At 42.5% G+C, this 24,267-nt stretch overlaps 1 long non-coding RNA gene across 1 annotated transcript in view; it reads right to left on the reverse strand.

Moving 5' to 3' along the window:
* Positions 1-18,290: 18,290 nt before the first annotated feature.
* The window catches only part of LOC144827250 (uncharacterized), a 645,184-nt gene continuing 639,207 nt past the window's right edge, over positions 18,291-24,267 (reverse strand). Inside the window, exon 5 of the long non-coding RNA XR_013610100.1 lies at positions 18,291-18,777. This is a non-coding gene — a long non-coding RNA (uncharacterized LOC144827250). The remainder of the gene's footprint in view (positions 18,778-24,267) is intronic.

A 24,267-nucleotide genomic window follows, 5' to 3' on the forward strand; every position in this document is an offset into this window, starting at 1 on the left:
GTTTAAGGGGCTGCGGCTTACCTGGCACCTTCTATCATGTCTTGTGGGACTGTCCGGTAATACAACAATTCTGGGGGGGGACTGTTCGAAGGATGAGAAACTCCCTGAGAAAGCCAGTTTCGCTGTCACCGAAGGAATGTGTGCTTAATATATGGGAGGCCACGGACCTGAATGAACTTGAATTACAGTGGGCGGCGCTGGGTTTCCTACTTGCCAAACGCTCAATAGCTATGAAATGGGGCTCTACTGAAAGACCACTGGTGGTTGACTGGATGGCGCAGATGGATCGCTGTATGCTCGCCGAAAAAACTGTACATAAACTTAGAGGCTGCCCTGCAAAGTGGGATAAGAAGTGGGGACACTGGAATAAATACCGGGGAGAATTATGTGACTCTCCGACGTTGGAATTAGCCATGAACAGAGATGGACCCATAGCTCGAATTGTGCACTGATGTACCAATATATTTGTTTTATATCTTACTTTTATTGTGTCATTCTAAATGTGACTGATGTATTGACTCTGTTTTCTTTTCAATAAAATGTTATGTTAAAAAAATATATATATTACACATTTGAAAGAAGAATTGAAACCACTGAAAGTTGATAGTTCATTGGAAGAGACTAGTTAATGGTCTCTCCTCTGTAGGTAGTTGGTTTTCTAACATAGGAAAAAGTTTTGTAGGAGGAATACTGATGCCAATAGCGAGAGTAACCCTACTGATCTTAGGGTTAATGATTTGGTGTAAATGCTGCAGAAGCAAAAATACATATACAGTAAACAAGAAAGGAAAGAAAAGGAATTTTGAAGAAATTGAGCTCGAAGAAGTGAATGGGAATTTATATAAGAAAATGAAAAACTTCCAAATGAATAATGAGAAAACACCTAATAGAATGTTTGAAGAAATAGAATTGGGAAAATGTTAAAAGTTGGCATCTGGTTCTGTAATTAGTGATGATATAAAATATCATCAAAGAGGGGATTGATGGAGCAAGGTTTCGCTCATAAAGAGACTTGCTCGGGTTAATCCTCTCGAAAATAACAAGTAATGTATTAATCAATATGTTTGTCTTACTAATAACTGCACCACACAACATATTTAGTAAACTGGGGAAGCTTGTCTATGTGCTTTTACTAACAATAACTCAAATGCATTAAAATGGCTGCCGAAAAAGTGGGAATTTCACTGCGAATGAGTCTACTCCACTCACGTGGTTTGATGTCCTTTCTGCTTTGGAGGGAAATCTTTGCAGCTGCGCACTAGTATTAAAGATGGCTGCTTCATGTTTCACATACTAATGCACCTGCTGCTGCTTTGACTAGACCATGTTCGATCTGCTTAACTGTTAATGCTATAGTAATAAAGTCATGGGAATAGAGTAGAGATAAGTGGTATACAGTGCATTCATTTATTTCCTTGTTCTAAATTGCTTCTCTTTGACTTTACTGCTAGCTCATATTTGGGCCTGACAAGAGTTTCTGAACCGCATATTGAAAAAGCTGCATCTGCGCAGAAGAGCTCAAAATCCCTGAAGCACTGGCATTAAAACACTGCCAAGTCCTGACTTACCCGCGATTTTCTTGGGAACTTTACCTTCTGACCTCTCAAGAGGAAGCTAAATTGAACTAATTGACTACATTGTATTTATTATTGAAACATTCATTGCTGGGTGGAATAAAAGTGCATGGGAAAATACATTATGGGCAGGAACCATTGATTCTGAATATTGAATTAAATGATCTCATAACTGGTATGGTGTGATGACCTCTCCTCGCCTTTTTGACCAATCAAATCAAGGGAATACACAAATTCGCAACACTGGGGGGTGGTACATTGCCCTGGAAAATGGTATAATAACTAAGGTAGGTTTAGCTAGTTAGATTGTCCGACTTGTCTGACTTGTCTGAATAGCTGACCTGTCACTAACCCAAAGCACTCAATAGGAGATCGAGTGCAGAGGTGCTGGCGGAGCACTCTGTCAGAAGAGTCGATAACCCAATCGGGGTTTGAGGGAGAAGAATCGATAACCCAATCGGGGTCTGATTGTTCGCCGCAGAGAGGAGTGTGACGCTGGCGTTGCACTTTAGCTGAGGGTACCTGTCGCGACCTGCATCTGTCCTGTCCTGATCCATATTGGTCCGCACCTGTTTTGATTCTGGTCTGCACCTTTTCTATCCTGTTGGCATCTGAATTATCAGAGTCCTGTCCTTTATCCAAGCCTGTGGCCAGGGTTGGTTTTCACACCATTCTAGGTAAATATAAATCCGTGTGGGTATGTCATTGTATTGTTTCCCTTTTCCAGCTTTCCTCTCCATTTCAATGCCTAAAAGAAACCTCGTACATTTCTGAATATCATTGCATTAACTATTATCTTCCTAATTGAAGACTTTAATTTCTTCTGTATGGACTCTGACATTTAAGACTTTGCATAGATAAAGTGTTTAAACCATTCCCGAGTCTGTGGTTATTTTGTAAAGATAAATGTTATTCTCTACCTATTATTCTAACACCATTGATCCCTTAGGACTTAAATACAGGTGACAAGGATTGGGAAGTCACAAGTGTATAGGTACAAGTCCTAAAGCAAACAAAACCTGATTGGCAAATTAATAGAAAACCGGATTTACCTGTTCAAAGTGTGTATATTTATGGGCCAGGTAAGTATGGTAGTTGAGCAAGTACCTCCACGCGCCATCACAGTATGGGGGAAAACAACATACCACAAGAACTAATCAATGACTGGCCTACATCTCAAAACATATACATTCTGCTTTCATAAAAACATGAACACCCAGAGTCTCAGCAATGGTGCACTCATTTCAATAGGATAACATTTAGAAAATCAGCACACATTGAGCACCAACAGAAAATGAATAGTCCACCAAACACCTCATACTTCCAACAAAGTTAATTGCATGAGCATGCACGCAAACAAACATACAATACACTTTATGACCCATAACTAGGGCACTCAAGAGATTGATGGAGCATTTTAGTACCCTATTTTCACAGAACAACAGCCAGAAATGAAATGACAAGACCAATTCAACCATAATATGGACCCCTGGAAAACGCATACCAGCATATTGGTCTGCACTGGGTTTAGTCCACAACTAGATCAAACAGGGTGGCTCCTCCACAATGGCGGATGAGCGTCGTCCCATTGGCTCAAAGCCAGCAGGTGAAAATTAAAATGATTACCTATAATCGTTTTATTTTTCATTTACTGGCTCTGAGCCAGCCTCTGCAGAGAGGGGTAGGCTGGGACATGGGAGGTGGGGGGGAGTGCCATGTGCACATTTAAGTGCTCATGTCTGTTTGGCTGGTCGTCTCAGGCCGGCCCAACATACATTCACACTTAAGTTTTTCCAGCCCGGCTGTATTGTCCAGCCGGGCTGGAGAAACTGCACAGACTCCCTGTTCTGAGCGGAGCTTCTTTTCATCCTGCTCAGGTAAATCCTTGCAATGCTCTCATAGCATGAAAGCGGCACGGTTATTGCACAGGGAGTCTAATGCTGCCCCAGTGCCTGGTGGGACCAGGAAAACCACGGCGTGATGCGGGAGGCAGCCGGCAGCTCAAGGTAAGTGGGTGTTTAATTTTTGTTTATTATTAAATCCCACCCCCGTTCTCCCACTCCTGGGCTACCCCGCACCTTCTCCACCTGCCCCACCACCTCTTCATTGTGTCGGCAGACACTGAGATCAAACACAGCTGTCAGGATAGCCCATATCAGAAGTATATCAAATCAACAAGAGGAAGGTCAGGTCTAAGCAGCATGAAGATATCCTGATGAGCAAAATGCGTAATAATATGGCACTAATCTATCTTTTTGTTTCTTCCTCGGGTTGTGCAATCTCGTAGAAGTGAGATGCGATCCGAGAAGCTAGTTCCCAATGCCACCCGAATTCTGACAAAAACTTTGAACTGCACCAGTACTCAGGGGAAAGGGGAAGTGGATGAAAAGAAGAGACAACATCCTCCGCTAGTCTGGTGCTTCTGAGCGTAGGTACTTCACACTGGTTTCCTCTCAGGCAGCTACAGAATGTGTCCATGTGAATCTGAAAAAATTAAAGAAAAGTGGAAAAATATAGGGTATTTCTGACACTGAAAGAAGAATCCTGTTTACCTTGCCTAAAACCAGCTTACCAAACACTTCCTTCTTTTCCACTTAAGATTTTGATGTAGGAACAATATATATGGTTGGTGATCCCTACAGAAAACAAAGAATGCCTTCAAATGAGTACTCAGAATGGCCTGGAAAAGTTATACTGCTAGTAAAATTGAACGATTGGATGACTCGTCCAAAGAACTTTATAAAGTGCATGTTAGACCTGGCATCTTTTGGACTGGATTCCTCAGTCGTTTTGATTCTGACATCCTGTTTTTGACTTTATGCTAAATGTCGTTTTTGCTGGTGTTAGGACTCTGGACACTTTACCATTGCTGACCAGTGCTAAAGTGCCTGTGCTCTGTGTCTAAATTGTAATAGCATTTAGTTTCTCCATGACTGGCATATTTGATTTACTAGTATGTCCCTAGTACAGTGCACTACATGTGCCCAGAGCCGTTAAATCAAATTCTACTAGTGGGCCTACAATGCTGATTGTGCCACCCACATGAGTAGCCCTGCAAATATGTCTCAGGCGTGCCACTGTAGAGCCTGTGTGTGCAGTTTTTAAACTGCCAAGATACCTTGCAAGTACACCTACTTGCCATGCTCAAATCTTACCTTTCACTATATGTAAGTCACTCCTAAGGGAGGACCAAGTTAGCCCCATGGACAGGGTGCAATGTATTTAAAGGGTAGGTAAGACATGCTTTTAAAGGCCTGTTAGTGAAAAACTGCTAAATTCGCTTTTCACTACAGCAAGGCCTATCTCTGCCTTAGGTTAGCATGCCTGGTAACATTTTACAGTGGTATCTTGCAATTGGGAGCTGATAGAAAATTGGAGTTTGGTGTCTCTGGATTCACAATTTAAAAACACATCTTTTAATGAAGTTGTTTTTAAAATTGCAGGTCTGAAACTGTCACTTTTAGAAAGTCTTACTAGATTCTTTAGAAAGCCCTCACTCACCAACCTAGATGGTGACATGCTTCATCATCGGGCCCCACCAGGAGAGGCCGAGTACCTCCCCGGTGTGGTTCAATGCCAGAATTACTGCGGAGCTGGTTATTTGTGATTGAGTGAAAAAGTGAGAGTGATGGATAAAAGTGTCAAGATTGTGTCCAAAAATTATTTATTAGTTGGTCAATCAGACACGCTAAAAAACAAGGTGTGGGATTGAAAACTGGATAGATTGTTCAGTTATATCCCGTGGTGTAGGGTCAACATGTTTCTGCCTGAGTGGTGCTATTTACCAGGCATTCTTCAGGACCACAAAAAGGGGGTGCCTTTGCGGTATGGGCACGCTAGACCCCAACCTAACCAGAGGACATGAATGTGAAAAAAAAAAAATTTTTAAATTGCAATCCTATAATTCAGGGGTTGTTGTCTTTGGGGAAACCGAATTGCACTTGTGTAAAGAGAGGAGGAAACACAAAACACAAACACACAAAAAAGGACACACAGTTAATCGTCATATTGCACGTTTGTAGACAGGTTTGCATGCTCTCTTTCTCTTCTGAGTGCACTTACGACGTGGCTCGAAGAGCCAAGGTGTACTATAGTGAGTAGTTTCGTGCACTTATAATCACAATTAGTGGCGTAGCCAGCTTCAATATAGTAGGTACCCTAAGTATAGCGCTATTACACCTGCATGCCTACTAGGGCGTTCAGCGGTATCAGTGGATAATGTGATCAACTCTTTTTAACTTAAGTAGGAATAAGCCAGAGTGATTTTGCAGATGTCCTCCTCAATGTACATTAAAACACACTTCGACAACACACTACAAAAATTATATATAGATATATATATCACATGTGGTGTAAAAGTTTATCACACCATGCGTCTCGGGAGGGGGGTGGTGCCAAGTTGGCACACCCTGCAAAAAGAGAGAGAGGTAGAGGGAAGGTAGACAGGGGAGTCAGGACAGTACCCCAGTAACACACGAATTACTTATCTTCAGTAGATGCGGTACGTTCATTCTCGCCTTCTATGCCAGGCGCCCGCTTTGTACCTGCAGCAAGCCTCGTAAACTGGACCCCGTCAAAGGCTTGTTTAGAATTCATGCCAGTTTTATGAAGAGGAAAAACAGAACAGGGTGGCTGGACAGGATTATTCGTGAAACAATTCACCAGACACACAGTCAATCTGTACCGTGTGACCACTGGATTTAATTTTCCAAACAAGTTTATTTTTCTTTTTTACATTTATCAGCAATTTTTTGAAACACAAGCACAAACAAAACCACTGTCAATTCAAAAGGTTCATATATACAGTATCTACAAATGCACACATTTACAAATTTACAACAAAGAATCAAACAAAAGATTGGTTAGACACACCAAAAGACAATCACAAATGTATAATAATTCAAATAAATTGCAATTATATACAGTGCAGAGATTAATCCATAAGCGAACCAATGGGAACCAGTCCTAGAGATTGAAAAAACCAAGTGACAGGCGGGGTTGAGATCAAAAACAAGCCTGCCTGTCAACGAAAGCCTGTGGTGTAATGTTAAATAGGGTTGCAAGGCTAGGATACAGAGTGGTGGTATGATTTACATCCTAGCGGCACCCTTTGTTGTAGCCACAGGGTGGTATTGTCGACGCGTTTCGAACCTAAGTATTCAAGGTTCTCTTCAGGACAGGGACTGGGAAACAGATTCTGCACGCGGGCACAAAGGTTGCCGTGGCGTAGGTATGTCGTGTTCACACCTGCAATAGGCGCAGAGCAGGACTTAAGGCGTGGTGTCAGGCTTCAGAAGCTTGCAGGTATCAGGGCGGCTCACATTATTTTGCGCGTGTAGGTCTGGCTATGCAGACCACAGGGAGGGAAGCGGCCGGTCACTGGCCTCAGTTCAGGCCGGCAGTTAAAGTTGGCCCGTTTTCTGAATGAAGTAATCAAGGTTCTCTTCAGGACAGGGACTGGGAAACAGATTCTGCACGCGGGCACAAAGGTTGCCATAGGTTGGGGTCTAGCGTGCCCATACCGCAAAGGCACCCCCTTTTTGTGGTCCTGAAGAATGCCTGGTAAATAGCACCACTCAGGCAGAAACATGTTGACCCTACACCACGGGATATAACTGAACAATCTATCCAGTTTTCAATCCCACACCTTGTTTTTTAGCGTGTCTGATTGACCAACTAATAAATAATTTTTGGACACAATCTTGACACTTTTATCCATCACTCTCACTTTTTCACTCAATCACAAGACTACAGACAGCTTGTTCCTGGGAGAGAGTGAGCAACACGGACCTTCTGTGGCTTGATTACTTCATTCAGAAAACGGGCCAACTTTAACTGCCGGCCTGAACTGAGGCCAGTGACCGGCCGCTTCCCTCCCTGTGGTCTGCATAGCCAGACCTACACGCGCAAAATAATGTGAGCCGCCCTGATACCTGCAAGCTTCTGAAGCCTGACACCACGCCTTAAGTCCTGCTCTGCGCCTATTGCAGGTGTGAACACGACATACCTACGCCACGGCAACCTTTGTGCCCGCGTGCAGAATCTGTTTCCCAGTCCCTGTCCTGAAGAGAACCTTGAATACTTAGGTTCGAAACGCGTCGACAATACCACCCTGTGGCTACAACAAAGGGTGCCGCTAGGATGTAAATCATACCACCACTCTGTATCCTAGCCTTGCAACCCTATTTAACATTACACCACAGGCTTTCGTTGACAGGCAGGCTTGTTTTTGATCTCAACCCCGCCTGTCACTTGGTTTTTTCAATCTCTAGGACTGGTTCCCGTTGGTTCGCTTATGGATTAATCTCTGCACTGTATATAATTGCAATTTATTTGAATTATTATACATTTGTGATTGTCTTCTGGTGTGTCTAACCAATCTTTTGTTTGATTCTTTGTTGTAAATTTGTAAATGTGTGCATTTGTAGATACTGTATATATGAACCTTTTGAATTGACAGTGGTTTTGTTTGTGCTTGTGTTTCAAAAAATTGCTGATAAATGTAAAAAAGAAAAATAAACTTGTTTGGAAAATTAAATCCAGTGGTCACACGGTACAGATTGACTGTGTGTCTGGTGAATTGTTTCACGAATAATCCTGTCCAGCCACCCTGTTCTGTTTTTCCTATTGTTGAGATCCGGGTTGGTCAGATGTAGGATCCAATACCTTTACTGTTTCACAGTTTTATGAAGAAGTATGCAGGATCGAAGGACGCCGCCCTGGCAAGGCCGTGGGCGTGTCTGCGCGCATCGCTACGATTGCGTGCAGAACCCCGCCTATTTCTGGGCCTGTACCAGGTTTCGGCCAATAAATGCATCGGGCGGTACTTCCTGTCCAGCGTGCGGCCGGGGAACAACTAGACCATGGGAGTGTTGGTCTATGTTGGGGAAAAGCTTTATTGATCCGTGATGTGAGACCAACAAGGAACAGTTCTCAGCATACAAATAGCCACCCATTGGGAAACCCAGTGAGGCTGTTACAAGTGAGAAAACTGCCGTCAGTTACAGCACGGCACCCATTGGTTATTACTGCCATCAAGGTTCAGTAAAGGGAGAGGGGCTGTCAGTGCAAATAGTGGGAAAAACCAGGGTTGATCGAAGACCCCAGGTGGTTAGGGATATATTTTTCATTGTTAAAGTGCCTGGTAAAGTGGAAATCGTATCTCTGTTTATGGATAGAGACAGGGAGTCTGAGGCACGTAGGATTGTTACCAGAGAGACCAAAAGTCAGGTCCTAAACTGTAGGGACAAAAATGATCATATGTAAGACTGAGAGTCACGTTATCATGGTGCTGGAATACTACCGTTGTGAGACCGTGCCCCAGGAAATGTTGTCATTGAGTCCCTGTGTATGTGTGCCCAAACAATAGACCCACCTTTGTTCTTTTTCGAACAGTGTCTGTTGTGTATTTTTACCTGATCTACGCATGTTGTTTGTTGTATGATTGTGTTGGAGGAAGTGTTCACTCATTTTAGTTGTGGCCCTCCCACATCTAACGTTGCTTCTGTGTTCACACAACCTTTGTTTTACCTTGCGTGTGGTCATCCCCACATGCCGCAAACCACAGGGTCATGTGATCAGGTATATCACATTACTGGAGTTGCAGTTAGTGTGGGCAGGCTGAGTCCAGGTTTTGCCTAATTCAAGAATGAGGACCTTGGTGTTTGAAGTCAAAAGGCGTACGCTGCAGTTGGCGCAGGAAAAATGGCCCACAACTTTTGGTAGCCCCCATGTGTCTGTAACTGATGGGTTCTCTGTGACGGGTTTATCTCTGGGGCGTGTATGTACCAGAGTTTCCCTTAGGCTCCGTCCCCTTTTAAAAGAGAACAGAGGTTTTTTCCATGACCTGTTACTACTGGTGATTATCCTCCAGTGTTTGTGGATGGCTTTCTTCACCATGTTGCAATTGGTAGTGACACAGGTGAGGGGAATCATATTAGGCTCCCTAGGTATGTTTTCTAGCAGTTCCTCCCTTGGTTGGTTTTGTGCTCGTTTGTAGCTTTTATTCAAAACTTCGTCTGGGTAACCCCGATCTTTTAGTATTGTGGTCAGATCTGTTGATTGTTTCCAAAAATCTTCCAGGTTGCTGCAGTTCCTTCTGACCAGTAGGTGCTGCCCATACGGCAGGTTCTCCCTCAGCGGTCTGGGGTGGAAACTCGAGAACTCAAGCAAGTTGTTCTTTGCCATGGGTTTATGGTGGGTTTTGGTGCTGAGGCTCCCATTTGTTTTAGAAATCACCACTTCCAAGAAAACCACCTCCTGCTTGTTACAGGTGTGGGTGAACTTCAAATTCATATCCAAAGTGTTGATCCAATGGAGGAAGTTGTGGAGAATGTCTTCCGGCCCTTTCCAGATGAGGAGAACGTCATCGATGTACATCTTCCAAAATCCTATGGAAGAGGTGAATGGATTGTTAGTGGATAGAATAAACTTACATTTAAAATCATGGACGTACAACCCCGCCACACTGGGGGTAAAGGTGCTGCCCGTCGTAATTCCAATTGATTGGAGGAATAGGTTGCCTTTATAGTCAAAGAAGTTATGTTTGAGCGCCAGAGTGGCACACTCCAAAATGAACTCCTTTGGTGTCTGGTATTCCCAACTGATAATGTCTAAAGCCTCACCCCGGACCCTGATAGTGTCGTCCTGGGGAATGCTTGTGTATAGGCTCTCTATGTCCAGAGTCACGAGTATGGTGGAGTCATCATCGATGGTCATTTCCTGTAGAAGTTGTAGCAGACTTTTAGTATCCTTCAGGTAGGTTGAAGTCTGTTGAAATGTCGGTTTTAGGAAATGGTCACAGAAGCGTCACAAAGGCCCGTTGCCTGACAACTTCTACAGGAAATGACCATTGATTTAGGTTAGTGAGTGAGGGCTTTCTAAAGCATCTAGTGAGATTCTTCTTGCCTGCTCTTCTCACAAGAAGGCCCACTCTTTTGTTGTTTAAGCTACCTTAGTTGGGGGAACAAGGGTGCTCTTTTATTCTTTTCCCTCTCTCTCTTGTTGATAACTAGTAACTTTTAGAAAGTCAGCATTTTCTTACTTTAACCATTCTGTGCCTCTGTTTGCCCCTAGAATACACATCTAGGTTGAATAACAATTGGGAATTGGGAATTCACTTTAGATAGTCATACACAAAGAGAGCTGAGGTGTGCCTGCATATCCCAATGGCCCATCACCAGGCTGATGGGTATTCCTGTGCTAGAGTGTTGGGAGGAGTTAACACGTGCATCTGAACAGGTCTGTACCTGTCCCCTCACACAGAGATCCAGACCCCCTGTATGGTGTCCAGAGACAGGGCCAGGAAGGTTAGGTTCTTGCCCACTATGAAGAGAACTGTCTTTGAACTCTCCCTACTTCAAAGGCTAAAGTAGGTGTAAGTAATGGATCTCTAACACCATATACTAGGAACCCTTCTGGACTAAGGACATTCTGCCGGGATGAACAGCTGACTGCCACTTTGGTGTGTTGGCCTGCTGTCTGTTGCTGCTTGCCTGGAAATGAGAGCACTGGACTTTGCACTCTGGATCCTGCTTACTAAATGTTCTCCAAGGGAATGGAGTTGAGCTTGCCTCCTGTTGGAAGTCCCAGGGCCATCAAAGACTTTACCTAGATCTTGCTACTAGAATCTGGGCTCCTCTACTGGGAGTCCTGACCTGACAAGTGGTACTAAACCCAGTCTCGGACCCTTGGAGGGGATTCTGGTGCTGCAATCAAGAAACGATGTATCGACTCTAAGCGTCACCTCGGTCCGGCACGTCTCTGCGGAATCGACCCATTGTCTCTGCCTGCACCGAAGCTCTGCTCCCCACTCACTGAGTGCGCAATAGAATGACAGCGACTTACAATGCAAGCCCTGATGGTGCCGCAGCACCTCCGAAGTACCTCCGTTGTGTGAGTCCCGAGCACCGCTTCGCCGAAGTCTGTGATGCACTGTTCCAACTCAGCACCTGTTGCCTGGTGGTTTGACATTGATGCAGTGGAATCAACTCACCGTGCTGTAACATCGAAGCATCATCGACACCCTGTTGCCTTCAGAACCCGAGGTCTTGCGCCTGCAACTGACACATCACTTCCCCTGTGCCCCGATGTTAGCGACTCAACGACCCTACACCGCCTCGAGGAACCGATGCATTACTTGGCAACACTGACGCCTCCCCTCCTTGGTCTAATGCATCATCCCCAATCGCCAAGGTGCCAACGACCTAAATAGCAGCGAGAAACCAATGCATCACCTGCCTGCCTGACACCTCACCTCCTCTGCGCATCGCACTGTTTTTGACTTTTTGACGCAACTAAGGTATTATACCGGGGTCCGTGTGACTGCTGTTGCTAGCGCGTACTTCATCAAAGTTGGACGGAACTTGTGGATTTGTATCAGTCAAGCGCAACTAAATATTTCCATATAGCCCCAGTTGGAGCTATTGTTTTCTAAACACTATAACTGCATTTTTCTAAACAGTTGTGGTGTACATTTGTGGGGGTTTCACTGCATGTGTGTGTGTGAGAGCGTGTGTGTGAGTATGTGTGTGTGAGTGTGTGAGTGTGTGTGTGTGTGTGGTTGTGTGTGTGTGTGTGTGTGTGTGTGTGTGGGTGTGTGTGTGTGTGTACACAAATACTTTACACATTGCCTCTTTAGTTTAGCCTGACTGTTCTATGGCAAGCTACCTCAGGGTGACCACAGGTAAACTTAGTGGCACTACATTTACCCTGACTACAGTGTGGTTCCCTACTTGGACAGGGTGCAAAACACTGCTAACTAGAAACCCATTTTCTATCATTTGCTCATTGACTTTACAGCTATGTGATTCCTTGGCAGATTTCTTTGAGGATTAAATAGATGCCAAATATCAGAATTTCACCAACAACCTGAGTCAGGTTTATTTAACTCACTTCCATGCGCCCCCTCCTGATACTACATCCTATTTGAATAGGTTTGACCCCTTTACATCAGACCAAGTTCAGGGGCTGTTGGCAAGCACAAAATCTGGCTCTCCCTCTGACTTATGTTCCCCAAGTATTTGTACTAGTCTATTGAGCCTGATTGCACCCACCATTCTCTCCCTTTTCAACCTATCCCTTGACACTGACACATGTCTCCTAGCCTAGAAGGCCACACAGGTGGCACCAAGATTAAAAGGACCTAATGCAGACCCAAAGAACCTATCCACGTATAGCCTCATCTCGCTTCTCCCACTAATGGGAAAAACCTTGGAAAGGCATTTTTGGAGGACTATAATGTTCTTGATTCCCCTCAATCTGGATTCAAAGCATTTCATAGCACTTAGACCACAATGGTGCGAATTACTGATACATCCGACTATCTCTAAATGCTGGTTTTCCTGCCATGCTCATGGTACTGAATTTGTCATCAGCCTTCCATACCATTTCTCATTCAATTCTGTTTCAAAGATTGTGTGAGATAGGCATCTGTGGCTAAGCCTTATTATGGCTTTTTAGACAGCTAGACACAGCTGATTGCTCTGGGCTCTTTCACGTCTCGCACCATCCTCCATAACAAGGGGGTCCCCAGGGATCATCATTGAGCCTTGCGTTATTTACCATCTATGTGGTCCCCCTTGCCCATACTGTCAAATCTTGTGGCTTCGATGTTATGTCATATGTGGATAATACTCCGTTATTCATCTCGTTTGGCTAGGACCTTGAGGGTTGGGGGCAGGGGGGGTTAAACATTATTTCATAGACTGTATGAGAGGGATTGTTGCTTGGATGATAGCAAAACTGTCCCCAACTGAACAGCGACAAAACAGAGATTCTGCTGTTTGGTAAAGCCCAGCAGTTCTGTTCAACTGACTCGTGGCCCCCAGAACTTGGTGCACCTCCGTCTTCCAGGCAAACTGTGATAAACCTCGGTGTGAGGTTAAATCGGGCTCTATCTGTGAAAGACCACATCTCCTCAATCTGTGGTGCCTGATGTTCCACGAGGCAGTTCTTGAGGAAAGTGTTCCCTTTGATAGAGCGCGCAGGTCACCCGACTATAAATGTACCATACTTACCTGGGCCCATAATCACTTACACATTTCTTAAATCAGGTAACCTACGCTCTATCTACCAGATATTTTACCTACTAGGTCCTATACCATTGACTTACCAATCCTTGTCACTGGTACCTGTAACCTATTGGATCAGGGAGTTAGTTTAAATTAGGTAGCAAATAACATATGCACTCATATAATTACCACAGACTCTGGAAAGTTTTAAACCCTTTATCTAAACTTCATAAATAGTCATGATCCAGAGATTGAACACAATAAGACTCTCAATAATGAAAATCAGAAATAATGTATAACAATGCAAAAGATAGATTATGCCAATCATTTAGCAATTTAAAGGGAAGGTAAGAAGAAGGAACAAGCTATTTAAACAAACTTACACAATTTGTCTTAAGGGTGGGAAAAAGAAGGATCTTGCTAAATATGCACAGCTTTAAGCAATTATCAAAGGGTGGATAAGAAGAGGGAACATAATATGCAATCACGAAAATTATTTGAGCATATAACTATAGGGAAGGTAAGAAAAATGGAACACACTATTAAATCAAATGACGAATTTATCATTTAAAAGGGAAGGGAAAAGAAAATGAAAAACACATACAATTAAAGCTTTTATTGGTTTTAGGGAGGGTAAAGAGAAGGACACACAGAAATATAATGATGATACCCACACAGATGTTATAGTTACCTAGAATGGTGTGAAGACCAACCCTGGCCACGGGTTAGTTAAGGACAGAAAAACCCCAAAAGTTGCAGTCGCCAGTAGGCCAGCAGGTGCAGATCAGAATCAGGACAGGATAAACCAGATTTGGATCAGGACAGGCCACCAAAGGTTAAGACCAGCACCCGCAGTTCAGTTGCAACGCCTGCGCTACTCCCTCTCTGCAAGTAATCAGCCAGAACCCCGATTGGGTTATCGAATTCACTGACAAAGTGCTTTGCCAGCACCTCAGCTTCCCGGACCCCGATTGGGTCAGCGATACTTCTGACAGAATGCTCCGCTGCACCTCTGTTCTCGATCACCTATTGAGTGCGTTGGGTCAATGACAGGTCAGCTATTCGGACAAGTCGGAGAATATCTCTAGCTAAACTTACGCTAATTATAGTATTTTCCAGGTCAGTGTACCACCCCCCAATGTTGCAAGTTTAAGGATCTCCAATTTCGATTGGACAAAAGAGGAGGAGAGGTCGTCACACCACACCAAATTTGAGACTTTTACAATCTCTTATTCAAATTTACGTTCCCGCCCATTAAATTCAAGTTCTCATGAGGTTTTATTCCACCCAACAATGGATGTTCTATTGACAAATACATTGTTTAACATTGTATAAATTTGGGTTCATAAGTGTACGTTCCCAGGAGCATCTTCTAGTCAGTCAGTTCCTTGGCCATAGTCCAAAGGTCACTGTTCCAGAGACTTGAGATTTTCGCGCAGTCGCAGTTTCAACAAATATGGAGTACAGCGTAACAAGCCAGGCCAGTTTTCAAAGTGCGACATGAAATGGAAAAAAAACAGTTTTAGAACACAGAATAAATGAATACACTGTATACCATGTATTTCTACTCTATACCCATTATCTTAAATTAAACTATAGCATTAGGATTAAGCAGAACGAACAGCTTGGTGAAAGTAGCAGTGCAAGCTTCTCGCATGTGAGAACATAGAGCAGCCATAATAACACTAGTGCACAGAAGCGGCAGATTCCCTCCAAAACAACGAATACGTCATGTCACGTGAGTATGACAGACGCATGCTCAATAGAAACCCTCGCGTAGCAGCAGCCATCTTAGATGCAAGCGTATTATGGTTAGTAAACACATAAGCAAGCTTCACTCGGACACCCAATGTTGATGTAAAATATGCAAAATTAGTAAAACAAACATGTTGGTTACTTTATTAACGTTATTCGAGGTTCATGAATACAAGGAAGTCGCTTCACGTGCGAAGCCTTGCTCCATCACCTTGTCTTCTATACTCTGCTAGGAAAACTCTGGTTCAAGCTTTAGTCATGAGTCAGCTAGATCATGGTATTGCCCTGCTAGTGGCTGCCCATTGGCAGCCACTAGCAGGGCATTACCATAGTTGCAGTTGCAGCACTCAGCAGCACCTGCAGTTTGGATAACAGCAAGTCATTATGCTGTCATCCAAACTGCAGGTGTTGCAGAATGCTGCTGGATGCTTGGTCTGTAACCTTCCTGCAGGGACTCTCTCGGCTTCCTCGCTGAGAGTCTTACTCTGGTTACCGGTCAGGAAGCATACAGTTTTCAAGCCATGCTGTCTCACCCACAAGTCTCTGTTGCGTAGGGTCCCCACTTACTTTAAGAAGAAATTGAGTTATTAGTTTTCTGCGAGAAATCTCAGATCTAGGGATAAACCCTTGCTGACTGTCCACTGCATTCGCACTTCTAGATTTGATGGAAGGTCCTTTTCCTTCACCCCGCTTCGGCCCGAAATCAACTTCAATACTACATCTGCACTTGTCCAGACTTTTTAAAGATGAAAAAACTCTTGAAGACCTGGTTGTTTTAGTCAGTTGCAGGGCTGTGTGTTAGCAAAGCACGGAGATACACTTAAGTGTGTGAGTGGATGCACTATATTAAATTTACAAAAATATTTTTAAAATCTGGGAAATATAGTATCATAAGTGACTACCGCTATAAGGACCCTCCTATTACATATTAAACCAGATAGGGAGGAACTTATACCATGTGAATGATCCTGGGAATTATTCATCATTTCCCTAACACTTCCAATAGTAAGGTGATTCTGGGAGTTATATCCGAGAATTACTTAAAATCTCCAAATGTCCAATAAGAGAATAATAGACTTTTCTACCTATCATTTAGTGTATTTCTATTTTCTGGAATGTCCAACATCCAGAAGGTGTGATGCTCAAGAACAGTTATCTATTATAGTAAGTCCTTCTCCATATCACATTTATACATTGCACCTTACAACATTAGCAGCAACAGTCTTCTGTTGGTAAGTGCTTTACATCTCTTTTGAAAATCTCCCAAGGTCCTATTTTGGAGTGGTGATGCAGACGAAGAAGAGAGCAAGCATTAAGAATCCCCAAGAGTTGAGAGACAAGCAGGTACCAGGAAAGCAAGCAGGCATGCAGTCCCGAGAAGAGTGTTGCAATAGATGAAAAAACAGGATTTCAGAAAGTGTAAGGATGGTAAGTAGTACAGGTACGTTTTTCACAATAGCAGGTTAATGCAGGCCTCCGGACGTGGCTTTTATTCCTGCCATGTCTCGAATGCCTATACAGAGAGGCATGTGGGCTAACTGAATGGGAGGGGCCCCCAAAACCCAGGACGTGGTCAAAAAGACCAGACCGTGTCCTGAGCAGTGGTACCCACATCCTGGTCATGACTGCGTTAGTGTGCTCCCAGAGGAGAGGTGGCAGCTGACCCTCCCGATTTAGGCAGGAGACTATCGATTTCAAGGCTAGTCTCCCATCTCCCGATTCCAGTATGCAAAAACCTGATTCCTCTGTGACAGGGACTGGTCTTGTTATGTGACTCAGAGTATGCACTGCCAGTGATCTACTCCTGCAAGCAAGGGAACAACATTTTAACACACTTTCTCTGCCTGCCATAGCGATTTCTCTGTGCTCCTCACAGGTTTGGAAAACATGTACATTGAAAATTCTCTTTTCTGATCCAGCAGCAGCACACTTGCAATTCCCATGCACACTGATGGACCTGATGCAGGTCGTAATAGAAGTCAATGGAAAAAATACCTTCACACGAACAAAAAAAATTAAACTCTCCAACTTTCCTCTTTCAAAATGTTGCCATGGATGCAGCTGTGACAAAATGTCTTCTAAAAGCTGAGGGTATCCTCCAAACTCAAAGGAATAAACAGATTCTTATCTTTCAAATCTTTCTCACTTCATCAATTAGTCCAAGAATTCCTGACATGGCGACACGTACCTCAAATTCCCTAAAGACATGACAAATGTATTCTGAGACATATTCTTGGCTGATGGACAAGTGGAACATATGTCACAACATATATTATGTATCACCAAAGAGCAAAACAATGATGCTCGGTACAAAAACCCTCCTAGTCGTTGGTAGAATATAAAATGAAAAGTGCAAATGTGATGTAGCCTTTTGCAAAAAAAAAAGCAAGAAAAACAACATTGATCTAATTCAACTGCTCAACTGGAAATATTTTGCACTTAATTAAGAATGTCTTAATTTCAGTTCTTCATTGCAGCATCTAGCAAATCCCTATCTCATAAAAATCGTGTAAAATACCAAAGTAAATAAAGTATGCACACTATAGTGTGAATAATGAACAGCCGTACAAATGAACGCCTGACTTGTGTGTAAATGTCTCACCAATGGAAATATACTCAGAATATGGTTAAAATAGCATAGTATATCCATGGTGTATCTGACACAGGATGATATTTCTAGGACATACAGAACAGCGAATGCCCTCACATAAATTAACACATTCTTCAGTTAAGGGTTTCTGGCAGGAAAAGTGACATTCTTATGACTTATGACTTATGAAGTTCCAGTGAAACAAGAAAAACAGGACAAACCGGCAAAGGATTTAAAAAGACCTTACTTATATAGTAATCATTAATTAATTCTAATCCATACCAATATTCAAGAAAATAAATTAAAGGTTGCGCTTAAATTATATGTTCATTAGATTCGTATTTATGTTATGGTAAAATCGAATTTTGCATCCCGCTGGTTAAAATGACTGCATTGCCTATATAATCACAATTTGCCTTTGATGATATTCAGTGTGTCCATTTAAATTTGAAGGTTCTGTCGTAATCGCATTAGTGGTGAAGACCTCAAAGAGGTCAATGTAAAGAAACATTTAGGGTTGAGATTGAAGGCACATTTACAAAGAAGGATGCTGACTGCTTGAAACGTTCTTTTTTAATACAACTGCAAATGTGGCAAAATTATCGACCCAGTACTTGGCTTGGTTGCTGCCTACCCTCCTGGAAATCAGTATTGAAATGTGCGATTTGGAAAAGGTCGTGTGACTTTTATGAAGCAGAGACTATATTAGCCACACCGGAGACTACCACACCTGTCTAGGAAATTTGATGTCTGACGCACTAGCAGCATGCCTGGAGAGTTTGGCTGCTACTCTCGAGTTCAGTTTCCCTTGAAAGTGTTTGCATCGACCGTGGGAAATCGAGAGTATCTAAAAGAGAAAAGAGATTCGAATGACATTTTCTGCAAGGCATTAATGATTCTAACAGCCAAAGAGAGACGAGCAAGCATGCACCGCAGTACTAAAAAGACCTGACAACAATAAGAACGATATTAAAGAAAGCTGACTGAACAATTGTCAGCATTTCATTAAAGTCATCACAAAAAGTCGAATAGAAAGTCCTTGTTATGAAGTAACAAGACTGTATAAAGTACTCTCCAAGAAAGAAACACAATGTGATTTCTGTGACAATCAACAGAAAATAAAGGCGTTCATATTCTCTTTCAACATCTGATTAAGGTGAACTAGAAAATCAGCACTAAAATCCATGTACAGCATAACAGAATACATATCAAAATTGTAATGAATTGCAGTAAAAATGGATTTTAAAAAAAGTGCTAAACCGAGAGTAAGTACAGAATAGCTCCCAAGCACTATACTCGTTTGAGTTAAGACATCGTTGTAGTGAACTTAGTTGAGCGACTGTTTTAATAATTTAATGTCTTATGTGTATGAGCATTTTGGCGAGTTTCCAACGATGCGGACTAAAAGGCAGCTACTACTGTTAGGACAACCAAAACACAAAGCTCAGAGCACCAGGTGCCAGCTTTCAGAAATAGTGTCTCTCATTCCCCTTTCCTTCAACGCGAGAGGTCATACTCAGCCGTCTGCTCACAGCACATTCAAGAGCGAAACGTGTCACTACTCTCTAGTTGATAATAGAGTAGATTTAGGAGTGAGTAACTTTGAGTCCTCTGCAGTCGTGGCCTGTGCAGGTAAGAGCGGTGAGGCCGAGTTGGAAGTATTCAACAGATGATCACGAGAGAAAATGAAATAAATTGTTAATTTTCCCACATCTGTCAAAATCCCCCCTCACCCGGCCCCACCGCCCCGCCGCTCTTACCTGCACGGGCCATGGCTGGTCCTCTGTCGTTGGAAATATTTGGATTAGTGTCACACTAGCCTTGCAGTCTCTCAGCCGAGGCTCCTTGTACAATAGTACTTGATAATATGGCACTGCCTTTACAAACCGTCGCCTGAGAAATCAGGAATGCAGTGGCCGTAAATGAAGGAAAACGGGGCTCAGGTGAGCCCTGTTATTTTATGTTGTTGCTCCTCCAAAGCGGGGATGTATTAATTCATTTGTTACTATCGTCAGTGTCTCTAGAATGCATTTTTAGGCAGCACCTAAGAGGGGCACCTGCAATGTGCTATAATGAGGAATGTGTGCATGCTTCTATTATAAATATATAAATGATCACCCCCAAAGTTTTTGACCGATTGCTTCTAGTTTTTCGACTCTGATAGTGCACTGAGGTCTGCTAACAGGATCTCAGTGTCAGTGATCTACCCCCTACAAAATGCATGTTGAATTGACTATCCCTCATTGGCATAAGTTACCTTACTTATAAGTTCCTAACATATGGTAACGGGGCTACCCCAGGCATGTATTTTAAAGTATCCACCCAGGGCTGTAGCACTGATTGTGCCCCCTGAGTATGACAAAATACAACATGGCTCCCAGCCTGACACTGTAGACTAGAGGGGCAGTTTTAAAACTGTTAGTTCAACTTTGCCATTTAAACCTACAGCAAAGCCCAAACCTCCCTTAGTAATATATATGTCACTCCAGAGGAAGGCCTATCAGGCCCTAAAGCAGGGTGCTGTATATTATTAAGTAGGACCTGTTCTTTAATATGTCCTAACAGTAAAACCCCCATATTGTCATTGTTACTATGGAGAGGCTAGTAGCCCATTAGCAAGTACAGAGTTTCAGGCTGAAATCTCACTCCTGCAGACTTCTGAATGGGACTACTAAGGTTGGGACTTCAAAATACTAAATTAACTGTGGCTTACACCCAACTTAATGCCCAAGTCAAATTTAATATCCCTTTTAAGGAAAAACGGCTTTTGGAAAGTTGCCACTCTGTTGCCCCGTTTATTAGGTGGCAATTTACAGATTCTGGCCACCAGACAGCCTTCTATTGGCCTGGGCAATAGTGTGAACGATTCCCAAGCTCAGGAAAAATAGACAACTGCCACGGAGAGAAATGTTACATCCCTCTCACAGGAAGCCACCCAGAGTTTTGGCCCAAAAGCCGAGTTTTAACAGAGAAGCTGAATTTGATCGGAAAACCAGTTGCCAAAACATTTATTCTGTGAGCAGCCACACCTCTAAGGTGTTCTACAACCCTCCCCACATCAAGAGCATGGTTAAGACATATTGGGAGTGAGTAGAATAGTGCACTCTGGGATAGCTAAGAGGCCATACACAGCCAGAAGTCATCATAAGGCGTGAGGGGACTTGGTAGCCCATTGGCTAGTGACTGCGTCATCACCCAGGATACTTTCTGGTCATAAATAGGGTACCCTAGCACCCAGAACCTCAGATCACATCTGGCCTAATGATGGACATGTTGGATTTCTTTCAGTGGTTTGGAGCATCGAAATGCTTTACGCTACTTCTTTGTTTAAGTCCTGGCTGCTCAAAGTCTCAACTACCCAGGGTTGGAGTGAAGGTTTTTACGAACGAGCCTGACTGGACTCAAGAAGGTTTTGAGTGTATAAGATAGTGACGTTGCACAACCTCACCATATAATATACCACGATTCTCACTAAATATAAACAGTGGTGATTTGCTTCCACCCTAAGTGCCGTTCTTCTTTGTGATGTGCAAGGTCTTCTTTAATATACAAACGCACATGACTGAACATATAACACTGAGTCCCAACATTTCACCACAATTGTCTAAACTTGCTTAGTAAAGCATATATGTTCGTTTATTATTTCTTATAGAACTTTTTTTTAAACTTATGATTTAACTATTTTTTCAAACTCTGGATGATGTTCTAAATCCAGAGTCTGATTTTCATTGCCATGAAACTGTGATTACTTGTACACGTGATTCGGGACCATGGTCATGTGACAAAGAGTCTGTGCGCTCGAAATACATAATTTTCTTGTCCCAAATAAACTAACTTGAAACGTACCGGGATCGGTGTGGCTTGAACTTTTTCCAATCCGGAGAAGCCAATCTTGGATATATATATATATATAAATATATATATATTACCTACTGGCGGTCGCCAGTAGGTATATATAGTTAGGATTTTTTCCCTATGGGATTTTTGAAAATTCTATGTCTAATAACTTTGGCGTTTGTGGACGGAATTGGCTGGAATTTTCTGGAAAATGGAACATTTTGTTTCTGAGCAGCCCCTGGAAATTTGGGGGGGGGTTCGTCAAGGGGGGGCTGAGAAAAAAGGGGGGTCCCAAAACGTGTTTTTAACATTGAGTTTTCCATAGGGCGGTTGGCCTCACTTTTAGCCCGAACGGCTGAATGGATTTGCACGAAACTTGGCAAAATTGTAGGGACTGGTAGCCCGATGTGCCTTTGCTAGGTCTCAATATATGTGCTTCAGTGGATTTTGAGAAATTAACATTTAAAAAAAGATATATATCTGTAAGTGCGCTCCGGGCAGCGCTCCGGTTCGCGGACTTTACGCGTACCGGAACTTCGCGTAGCGAAGCTGATTGGCTCTCCGGTGCCTGTCAACATTCTAAACAGTCCGGAGCGGCCGCCATCTTGTCTCTCGGTAGGATCGAGAGACAAGAGGAGGCCAAAACAAAGGGGGAAATGACCATAAGGGGGCATAGTATATCCTCCCTGACCCCCTAGGTTTAATGTGGAGGCTTTAAAAGGGCCCCGCGGGGCAAAAAAAATAAAATATTTTTTTTGTTTTTTTGCGTGGGTAGCGCCCGGTCCGCGAACCGGGAAGCGTTCTGGGCAGCGTACTATAATGATAAATGAATGATAGACTTTTCAAATACTGTATGTAATTGATTGTTGGTTTTGTTGATTATTTTTTAATTTTTTTATTTTTTAAGCAATTATTTATTATTGTGATTGTGTTTCAAAATTTAATAACATTTCTAACATTTAACTACTTTATGAATTACATATAAAAATGATTAAAGACTCAAACAATTTTTTTATTTTACATACAATTTTATTTTTCAGATTGTTTTTCAAAATTTAATAGAACGTCTAGCATTTGACTGTCCGATATGTCCTCTTGTTGAGTGAACATAAGTTCCCACATTTGACCGTCATCATAATGGAGTAAATGATCGACAGATTCTACACATTGAAGTAATTCATAGTCCCGTGACTCATCCATGAATTGTAAGTCATCAATGGGTTCCATAACTTGTTCATTGTTGCTGTCCAGAACAATTTCGAAGGAAACATTCTGCTCACCTTCCATTTTATTGCTGTAATTTGCATAAAAAATAAATATATCAGTAGTGATAGGACACTGTTGGGTTTAAGTTCAGACAGGTACTTGTGAGTTTATAACAGAGAAGTAATCTATGGGCACTGTATGGTTTCAGGCGTGAAGTAGTACTATTAAAAAGTGCCTGTGAAGAAGCCTAAGTAAATTCATAATTATACCACAGAAACCTAAATCAATCCATAATTATAATAAAGAAGCCTTTCTCAATGTCTAACTCTTACAGAGGGATAGTATATAACTATCTGAAAATGTTTTCAAATTTATAAAATAATATCTCACCTTCTAAAAACAAGTTTAAGTTGTGAGTGAAAATGATCTTGCAATGTAATTCAGGAAGTAGTAGTCAAAATGGCTGTGTTTCTCTCTCTTTCTTTATATATGTTCAGGTACATAACCAATCAAATGTCAGGTAAAAAAAGTAGAAAATGAAAGTAACATTTTAATTGGTTGTCAATTCCAACACTTCAGATGTGTTTTGTGAAGTAATTTACCTCAGGGTATTTAGAGAGGTCTACAGGCTAAATGGCTAAATGGAATTCCAACCAAATTTGTGAAAATGGTAGGGATTGGTATGTAGTATGAGCTAATCTATATTTGGTGAAATTGTCTCCAGTCGCTTTTCTGTAAACTACTTTCCCACCTTTTTTGATGGTGCGCTTCCCAGGGAGCGACCCGGTACGCGAACTGGTGAGCGCCCCGGTTCGCGAACCTTAAGCGTTACGGGAGTCCACCATTTTGTGTTTCGGTCGAATTAAGATACAAGATGGAGGGCAAATAAAGTTCAGAATGGGTAGAAGGGGGCACAGTAGACTTATCTTGACCCCCTAGGTTTTCTGAGGGTGGCTGAGGAGGCCCATATGTGCGAAAAAAAAACAATTTTTAAAAAAATTTCGCGAGGTTAGCTCCCGGTTCGCGTACCGGGAAGCGCCCCAGGGAGCGTACTTTGTTGAAAATTAGTGAAAAATGTTAGAGTAAAATAATAATTGTGAGTGATCAGATGTAGGGTAGCTCTGAGAAGAGCTTTTGGGTTTATGGTACATTTAGGTACTTATAAGTAGGTACCAATGCACAGTCTTAAATTCAGAATGAAAATTCTGTTGCCCTCATCTGAGAAGTGAACTCCATCTCCTCTGTAGATATCTTGCATGTAGTAACGCAAGTTATTGTTGTACAGGGAGCCCAT

Source organism: Lissotriton helveticus, chromosome 4_1, assembly GCF_964261635.1.
Source record: "Lissotriton helveticus chromosome 4_1, aLisHel1.1, whole genome shotgun sequence".
NCBI classification, from domain to species: domain Eukaryota; kingdom Metazoa; phylum Chordata; class Amphibia; order Caudata; family Salamandridae; genus Lissotriton; species Lissotriton helveticus.